The following is a 10231-nucleotide window of genomic DNA, read 5'->3' on the forward strand; positions in this document are numbered from 1 at the left end:
TTTCATTTTTAATACTATAGACTTAATGAAGTTTTTCTGTCTGATTTGGAGAAATGAGAATCTCTAAATATACTTCCAAAATGGCTTAGGAATTATGCTATGCTAAAGTACTTCATGTTTTTACACACATACATGCACACACACACACAAACATTAAAAAATTATCAACTCTTTGATCTTAGGGAAGCACATTATAGTGAATGAAAATTAAACACAGCTGTTTTTGATGGGTTCTGTACTCCACTGCATAAATGCATCACCTTTGTCTTGAAAACAAGATGAAAACTTAGCTTCTCAAAAGACTAGAAAAATGAAACATGCCCAGAAATATAGGAAAAAGCATTATGCTTCTGAAAGATGAGAGAGGAGTCAAAAAGTATATTATTGAACAAATGCAAGCAAAAATAAATAGCAATTGCTGTAAATATAGAGTCTAGAAAACATGGGTAAAGAGCAAAAATAAGTCATAATAATCTTAAGTAGAATTTGTAAAAATGGAAAATAATTAAAATAGATTAGGTAAGTGAAACAATGCACATTTAAAACATTTGAATTTGTTAAGAGTTTTGAATTAATACAAATAATTTACACTATCTCCTAAAAAAGAGTTTATGCTTATGCATTTTATTTGTAACATTTAAAAATATTTTAAAAAATCAAAGATTGTTTTACATGTAAAGCAATCTAAATTTCAAATAATTTTTTATAACCACTGATGCTTGAATAAATGATCTAAGTAGTTACAAAAGTTTAAACAAGAACTACCTGGAAAATAAAAAATGCATTCTGAAATAAGCTTTCAATAGAGAAAATGAAAATTACAATTCAAGGTTATGTACAAGAAAAGCTTTAAAATATAAGAAACTTTAGTATTCTAAATGACTAAATGTCATGGGTTACCAAAGCTTCTGAATTCATTGCAAATTGGAAGGTATATAATTTTTCTCTGTTAAAAAAAAATAGATGAACCAAGCATTCAGATTAAGAATGTAGTTTTAACAATCATACCAAACCTACAGAAATAAGGAGAAAGGCAGTAATGTTTTAAAACACACAGAATTTCAACAAAGATGCATTTACTGAAGCTTGTTGACCTGTAACAGAAAGGTAGCCTTATTAAATATTTTCAGTTGGAAAGGGGGCACCAACCCAAGAGTGAAGGAATATACATATACCTATAGCTGATTCAGAATCTTTGCAACCCCATGGACTATAGAGTCTATGTGATTCTCCAGGCCAGAATACTGGAGTGGGTAGCCATTCCCTTCTCCAGGGGATCTTCCCAACCCAGGGATTGAACCCTGGTCTCCCACATTGCAGGCAGATTATTTACCATCTGAGCCACAAGAGAAGCCCAAGAGACCATTCAGGTATGACCTAAATCAAATCCCTTATGATTACACAGTGGAAGTGAGAAATAGATTTAAGGGACTAGATCTGATAGACAGAGTGCCTGAAGAACTATGGACGGAAGTTAGTGAAATTGTACAGGAGATAGGGATTAAGACCATAACCATGGAAAAGAAATGCAAAAAAGCAAAATGGCTGTCTGAGGAGGCCTTACAAACAGCTGTGAAAAGAAGAGAAGCAAAAAGCAAAGGAGAAAAGGAAAGATATCCCCATCTGAATGCAGAGTTCCAAAGAATAGCAAGGAGAGGAAAAAAAAAAACTTTCCTCAGCAATCAATGCAGAGAAATAGAGGAAAACAACACAATGGGAAAGACTAGAGATCTCTTCAAGAAAATTAGAGATACCAAGGGAAAATTTCATGCAAAGATGGGCTTGATAAAGGACAGAAAATGTATGGACCTAACAGAAGCAGAAGATATTAACAATAGGTGGCAAGAATACACAGAAGAACTATACAAAAAAGATCTTCATGACCCAGATAATCACAATGCTGTGATCACTCACACTCAGCTAGAGCCAGACATCCTGGAATGTGAAGTCAAGTGGGCCTTAGGAAGCATCACTACGAACAAAGCTAGTGGAGGTGATGGAATTCCAGTTAAGCTATTTCAAATCCTAAAAGATGATGCTGTGAAAGTGCTGCACTCAATATGCCAGCAAATTTGGAAAACTCAGCAGTGGCCACAGGAATGGAAAAGGTCAGTTTTCATTCTAATCCCAAAGAAAGGCAATGCCAAAGAAAGCTCAAACTAATGCACAATTGAACTCATTTCACACGCTAGTAAAGTAATGCTCAAAATTCTCCAAGCCAGGCTTCAGCAATATGTGATCTGTGAACTTACAGATATTCAATCTGGTTTTAGAAAAGGCAGAGGAACCAGAGATCAAATTGCCAACATCCGCTGAATCGTCAAAAAAGCAGGAGAGTTCCAGAAAAACATCTATTTCTGCTTTATTGACTATGCCAAAGCCTTTGACAGTGTGGATCATAATAAACTGTGGAAAATTCTGAAAGAGATGGGAATACCAGACCATCTGACTTGTCTCTTGAGAAACATGTATGCAGGTTAGGAAACAACAGTTAGTACTGGACATGGACCAACAGACTGGTTCCAAACAGGAAAAGGAATATGTCAAGGCTGTATATTATCACCCTGCTTATTTAACTTACATGCAGAGTACATCATGAGTAACGCTGGGCTGGAAGAAGCACAAGCTGGAATCAAGATTGCTGGGAGAAATATCAATAACCTCAGATATGCAGATGACACCACCCCTATTGCAGAAAGGGAAGAGGAACTAAAAAGCCTCTTGATGAAAGTGAAAGAGGAGAGTGGAAAAAGTTGGCTTAAAGCTCAACATTCAGAAAACTAAGATCATGGCATCTGGTCCCATCACTTCATGGCAAATAAATGGGGAAACAGTGGAAACAGTGTCAGACTTTTTTTTTTTTTGGCTCCAAAATCACGGCAGATGGTGATTGTAGCCATGAAATTAAGAGACGCTTACTCCTTGGAAGGAAAGTTATGACCAACCTAGATCGCATATTAAAAAACAGAGACACTACTTTGTCAACAAAGGTCTGTCTAGTCAATGCTGTGGTTTTTCCAGCAGTCATGTATGGATGTGATTGTTGGACTATGAAGAAAGCTGAGCACCGAAGAATTGATGCTTTTGAACTGTGGTGTTGGAGAAGACTCTTTAGAGTCCCTTGGACTGCAAGGAGATCCAACCAGTCCATCCTAAAGGAGATCAGTCCTGGGTGTTCATTGGAAGGACTGATGTTTAAGCTAAAATTCCAATACTTTGGCCACCTCATGTGAAGATTTGACTCATTGGAAAAGACACTGATGCTGGGAGGGATTGGGGGCAGGAGGAGAAGGGGACGACAGAGGATGAGATGGCTGAATGGCATCAGTGACCTGATTGACATGGGTCTGGGTAGACTGTGGGTGTTGGTGATGGACAGGGAGGCCTGGTGTGCTGTGATTCATGGAGTCGCAAAGTGTCGGACACGACTGAGCGGCTGAACTGAACTGAACTGAACTGATATCTGATTCACTGTTGTACAGCAGAAACTAACACAACATTGCAAAACAATTATGCATCAAAATAAATAATTATTAAGAAAATATAATTGATATATTCTGGGAGCCATAAAAGTGGTAACACTGCGTGCAGAATTTTAACTTCATAAATTTACAAATATTTATGTCCAAACACTGCAAAATGAGAATCTAGATTCTCCCATTAACCAAACACAGTTGTCTTAGATTTCAATGATAAAGGAATAATCAAAGATTAAACTTGTAAGTGTAGACAGAAAACCTCAAAAAAGGACATAGGAAATGATAAGAATATTATTACACAAAACACACACACACACACAAACACACCCCTATATTTACATTTAAAACTATCAATCTGTTTACAATAGCTAGGACATATAAGCAACCTAGATGTCCATTGGCAGATGACAGGATAAGAAAGCCGTGGCACATATACACAATGAAATATTACTCAGCTATGAAAAATAATGCATTTTTATGCATTTTTTTACATCAGTTCTAATGAGGTAGATGAAACTTGAGCCTATTAAACAGAGTGAAGTAAGTCAGAAAGAAAAGCACCAATACAGTATATTAACGTACATATATATGTTAATATATATATATATATATGGAATTTAGAAAGATGGTAACGATGACCCTATATGCAAGACAGCAAAAGAGACACAGAGGTAAAGAATAGACTTTTGGACTCTGTGGCAGAAGGTGAGGGTGGGATGATTTGAAAGAACAGCATTGAAACATGTATATTACCATATGTGACATAGATCACCAGTCCAAATCCAATGCATGCAACAGGGCACACAAAGCTGGTACACTGGGACAAGGATGGGATGGGGAGGGGAGAGGGAGGGGGTTTAGGATGGGGGACACATGTACACCCATGGCTGATTCATGTCACATTATGGCAAAAACCACCAAAATATTGTAAAGTAATTAGCCTCAAATTAAAAAAGAAAAACTATCAATCTAGAAGAACACATACAAAACCCTGAATAACTTCTTAGGCATATCGATTTCCTTAAATTTTTCAAATATCTCCAATATTGACACATTCCCTTCTAAATGAAAAATTGTGAAATGCTAAGTTTTTATTTAGTTTCTTTTTGTGTGTTTGTCCTTTAAATCAACCAAAGCTAATTCATAAAACTACACGTGAATATTTATTAAGAAAAAGGCATTGGGCATTGAAAATACTGCAGGGATGTGAATGTTCTGATGATAATGGCCAATATTTATTAGTATGGCCTTAAAAAGTTAATATCAATTAACTGATTTAATCTTTACAGTAACTGTTTGGACCTGGAATTGTTATTTATCTGTGCAGTTTAGGAACTCGAAACTTAGTTTCAGCGATTTTTTTTTAAAGCATTCAACAGACAATTGCGTAGAAGGTTTGGAATCCAAATCCTTGAACGTTTGGTTTCCAACCAAGTACTCATAATCACTCTGCTATCTTGCTTCTCCACCAAGTAAAGGAAATTATTTCTGAAACTGCTATTGTTTTTTCCCAAAATGGAGCTCTTTGCAATCATAAAATTCTTTACAGTTTGATTATGCATGGGGATTTGTACAGCACACTTTAAAAACTGACAACTATACTTTTCATTTTGTGAATCAGTTGCCCTTAAAAACATACATATGGAGACCATGGTTTAAACATGTTTCATGGTTTCCAATTACAATGTAGATTTCTAAAATCATATTCTTAGAAAGGCCTGAGATTCAATTTATTCAAGTAAAGGATGTATCAATAGAATAAATAAATACTTCTATTTGTTTTTGGAGAAAGAGCAAGGAAATACACTATAGGGACAAAAAAAAAACAAACAAAGAGAGGCGCTTAAAAGTTTAGGATCAATGTTACTTTAATTGTTTGGAGCTCTTTCTCTTCTGTAAGACTCTGCTGAGAGCATTTTTTACTTATTTATTTCAAAGACTGTATATGAGCGGATTCAGCATGGGGATGGCAATACTATAAAAAACAGAAGTCACTTGATCCTTTCCCAAAGAGTAGGACTTACTTGGTTTTATGTAAGTAAAAGTCGTAGTGTCATAAAAGATGGTGATTGACAGGAGATGGGAGGTACAAGTAGAGAAGGCGTTTTGCTTCCCTGAAGTGGAAGTAATTTTCAGGATAGTGGACAGGATGGACGCATAGGACAGAGATATTGTGATAAGAGACACCACTAGGGTGGAGCCAGCAAAAATGGATATTATGATTTCAATAGCATGTGTGTCAGTACAGGACAGGGCTAAAACAGGGGGTGCATCACAGAAAAAGTCATAGATTACACTGGAGTCACAGAAATGCAATTTGTTCAAGCAAAGCACATTGACAAAGGTGCCCAGGAAGCCAATCAAGAAGGATCCAAAGACAAGAGAGCAGCAGCATCTAGTGGACATAACAATTGGGTAATGCAGCGGGTTGCAGATCACACAGCAATCATAGGCCATGGAGGAGAGAAGAACACATTCAGCGGCGCCACGAAGACAAAGCAATTCATCTGGATGAAACAGCTCAGGTGTGAAATATACTTGTTGGAAGTCAGTAAGTTGTCTAAAGTTTTAGGGGTGAGGGCGGTTGAGAATCTCGAGGTCAAGAAATGACAGGTGACTGAAGAAAAAATACATGGGGGTGTGAAGCTGGACATCGAGGCAGATTATCAACATCATTCCTGCATTGCCCAGCACAGTGATCAGGTATATTAGGAGAAAGAGGGTGAAGAGAACCAGCCGGATCTCTTCAGAGTCTGTTAGTCCCATGAGGATGAAATCAGACATGTGAATGATATTCCTTCTGCCCAGGGTGTTCAAATTCTCCAAACTGTTGAGCAATCAAAGTTGATTCTTAGCAGGAATCACTGCAAAAATGATTTGTGTTTCTATGAACAACATGGCATATTTATATTAGCTTTTTCTGAAAAGGGAACATATTGGGGAGTGTGTCAGTTATGAAGAGAAAAAATCTTTACTTGATTGCTAAATATAGAAATGTGTATAAGTTGACATTTACATGTAATGTACTAAAAACTACTGTATTGGAAAATTAGAAATAGTCTTATAGTGTTCTAAACACTTCACTTTATTAAAGCATTTAATTCCATTGAGAAAATTATACCATATATATTAATATTAGTCACATTTTTTACATTAAAAAAGTACATAGAGAATTTAGGTAATTTATCCAGAGTCAGAACTAGTACGTGTTGTCTCAGTAATTTTATGAAGACAGATTGATCACAGAGTGTATGCCCATAGTACTAATTACTATTCATAATTAATTTCAGCAACTCTGACAAACAAATGCTAGATATAAAACAATAACTAAATAATTGTTTCAATACATCATGCACAATTATTTTTTTTCCAATATGATTTAATACTAATGAAATATAAATTTCAACCTTTGGATTTCAGTAGGGTGTATTAAAAATCCTAGACCATATATTAGCATTAACTTTCAAAAAATATATGTGTTTTCATAACTTGATATGCAAAACCAAATTTCTACAAAAATTATATCTCTAAAATACATACATTCCTTGCAGACCTTGATTACATCAATGTCATCTTTCACAAGCCCTGGGTAAGGTTAAATGACATCTGTATGCCTGCTTCTCTAATGTCCCTGTTTTAGTTGAACCTAACTAAAACTTTCTGATTTTCAAAATGATACTTACCAGCAGCCAACTTTGGTGGAGGAACAACTGTTTCCAATATTATCTGACTAGAAATAGGACAAAGTTTCCCTCATGAATAAAATATGAAGAGGATTTCAGCTAAGAATTTCTGTTACATAGTATTTTTTATTTGTTTTTTAATTTTAATTCTCTCATTTTGTTGCATTCTGTGGGAAAAGTAAATCAACATAGAAATTTTGTTTAACTGTTGTTCAAATGTAAAATTGGTCAGGGAGTTGTGTCTAAAAGAGAATATCAGGGATCTAACTGTGTATGAATACAGAGTAGAATATGCTTTGCCTCTCATCCTGGAAACTCCAGGGCACCTCATATACTGAGGATTGGTGGTTGTGCAACATCTGGTCATCCGTATGGACAATTTCCATCAAAGATTGCTTTGCATGTCTCCAAGGACAAGAGTTCAATGACTAAATGCAGCTGTGCTGAGTTTTGAAAAGCTGGTTGTGTTTTCCCTTAGGAGCCACAAAATGAAGAGCCCAATGCTTTAGTTTTCCTTTGTGATGGTTTAAATTTATTCCAGTGGTGGTAGAGTAATCATTTCTAGAGAAATGGTTAATCTATGACTGTAACCATCAGGGATGGAAAGATACATTTTTTACAATGAAATTTCATAGTTATATCTTATATTTAAATATGTGTGTGACACCATGCTAAGAGTAAATATGTCCATTAGATACAAAATGAAATCTCCAAATGTGAAAAAGAAAATTCTTCCAGGGGTGATCAGAACTGATTTTTTAAGCTTTGCTGCTGCTGTTGCAAAGTTGCTTCAGTTGTGTCTGACTTTGTATGACCCCATAGACAGCAGCCCACCAGGCTCCTCTGTCCCTGGGATTCTCCAGGCAAGAATACTGGAGTGGGTTGCCATTGCCTTCTCCTGAAGTATAATTGATACAGGAAGATTTACATGCATTTACTATATACTTATTAATGAATTTGGACATCTGCATATATTCAAATGCCATCACCACATTCAAGGTTCTAAACCTAGCCATCAGCTCCAAAAATTCCCTTGTGTTCTTCTATGCATGTGTATGTGTTTTGTGGTAAAAAAAAAAAAAATGATTTCTAAAGGTAACCACCACATACTAAAATATAGCATGTACAAAAATAAAATGAATGTATAACAAAATTCAAAAATGATATGAAGATAATCAAACTCAAATTTTGGTGAATGAGCTATTTTTGTTCATTAAATGCTTAATTGTATTCTCTATTTGCATACTTATTATACTATATAGTCAGTATCCATCTTCATTTTATAACTAAAATTTCATAATATAATGTGACCGATTTTATGCTAACCTTTCATAAATCCCATAATTAAATGCCTTATGCATTGACTGATACCCCTTGACCAACTTTCCTCCAGAGTTCAGTTCAGTCACTGAGTCGTGTCTGACTCTTTGTGACCCCAAGGGCTGTAGCATGCCAGGCTTCCCTGTCCTTCACCATCAGCTGAAGTTTATTCAAACTCATGTTCACTGAGTTGGTGATGCCATCCAACCATCTCATCCTCTGTCATCCCCTTCTCATCCTGCCTTAGTGTTTCCTAGCACCAGGGTCTTTTCTAATGAGTAGGCTTTTCACATCAGGTGGCCAAAGTATTGGAGCTTCAGCTTCAGCATCAGTCCTTCCAATGAATATTCAGGAATTATTTCCTTTAGGATTGACTGGTTTGCTCTCCTTGCAGTCCAAGGAACTCTTAAGAGTCTTCTCCAACACCACAGTTCAAAAGCATTGATTATTTGGTTTTCAGTCTTCTTTATGGTCCAACTCTCATTCATATATGACTACTGGAAAAAAACATAGCTTTGACTATGCAAGCCTTTGTCAGCAAAGTAATCTCTGCCCCTGCAGAAATGTTCATCAAATATTAAATATCTCACTGAGGATTATTTGCCCAAGATGAAGAAGACTCTAAAAGGGTCTAAATCTGACTAAATATCAGATTATAATATTATTATAAATTCTCTGCTGATTCATGATAATGAAATCAATGTTTATATAGATTTAAATGTGAATCTTACAAGAAAGTTTGCTCATACATCCAGAATTTCAGGTAATAATTTATTGGTGTTGATAAAGAAGCTACTTTTTTGTGCGTTCTACATTTGATGCAGGGCAATTCTATTCATCAAAAGATAGCACTTCTTTGTCTCCTGCTCAAATAGAAATTAGAAATTAAAACACCAGTGTAAACTTATTTGAGGACAGACAACTTAGGGAATTAAGCCAACTGAGAAACTCTCAGTTATTTTCAGTGTAAAGCCACCTCAATAACCATGGCGATTACAAAATTACCAGAAGCAAGCTCTTCTTGCTCAGTAATGTCCCAATGTTGACACCCATTTTGTTCAAGTCTAGGATTATGCTTTCAGAATATTTATTTTTTACTTGACCACGACCGTTTATTTTGTCATGTTGATACCAAGTCCTCATAAAACTGAGCTCCTCTGCTGAGTTTATGATTAACATCTCTATCCAAAATGCTCTTCCCTTCCTTGTCCAACACCTGTTCCCCACAAAGTTGAGGATTATCAAAGAAAAGAGTGATTGAAGCCCGGTAGGACTTGTGGGGCTCTCCCAGGTACAAATGCATTTTCTTGTTCCTAGTTTCCTCTTTGTAGAAAGAAGGTTTTCATCCTCCCTGACCTTTCCTGAGTTTCAAAGGGCATATTCAAACAATAACTGTTTAGGTCAGTGAGCACACGTGGAAAGAAACAATATTGTAGTAACGGGCCAGTGTCCTGCTTCCTCCACAAGCGAGGTACATAACAATGCATGTCACTGAGATCTTCTATAAGAACTAAGGCCCCACCCAGGTGGAGGATGGTAACTTCAGGCTGAGCACAAGTTCAGGGATGCCAGACTGGCTGGTACCAGAAAGCAAACTCCTGGAACACCACCCTGTGACCTCACCACCAACCAATCAGAGGAAGGTCAAGTATCCTGCGGAACTCCCTGCAAATTTTGCCTATAAAAATTTTTCCTTGAAAATCATCTGGGAGCTTGGGTCTTTTGAACACGTGTGCATGTGTACTAACT

The 10231-nt window shown here is 36.2% G+C and overlaps 1 pseudogene; it reads right to left on the reverse strand.

Moving 5' to 3' along the window:
* Positions 1-5406: 5406 nt before the first annotated feature.
* On the reverse strand, positions 5407-9785 carry LOC122433812 (annotated as a pseudogene).
* Positions 9786-10231: the final 446 nt, after the last annotated feature.

Source organism: Cervus canadensis, chromosome 33 (genome assembly GCF_019320065.1).
Source record: "Cervus canadensis isolate Bull #8, Minnesota chromosome 33, ASM1932006v1, whole genome shotgun sequence".
Lineage (NCBI taxonomy): Eukaryota > Metazoa > Chordata > Mammalia > Artiodactyla > Cervidae > Cervus > Cervus canadensis.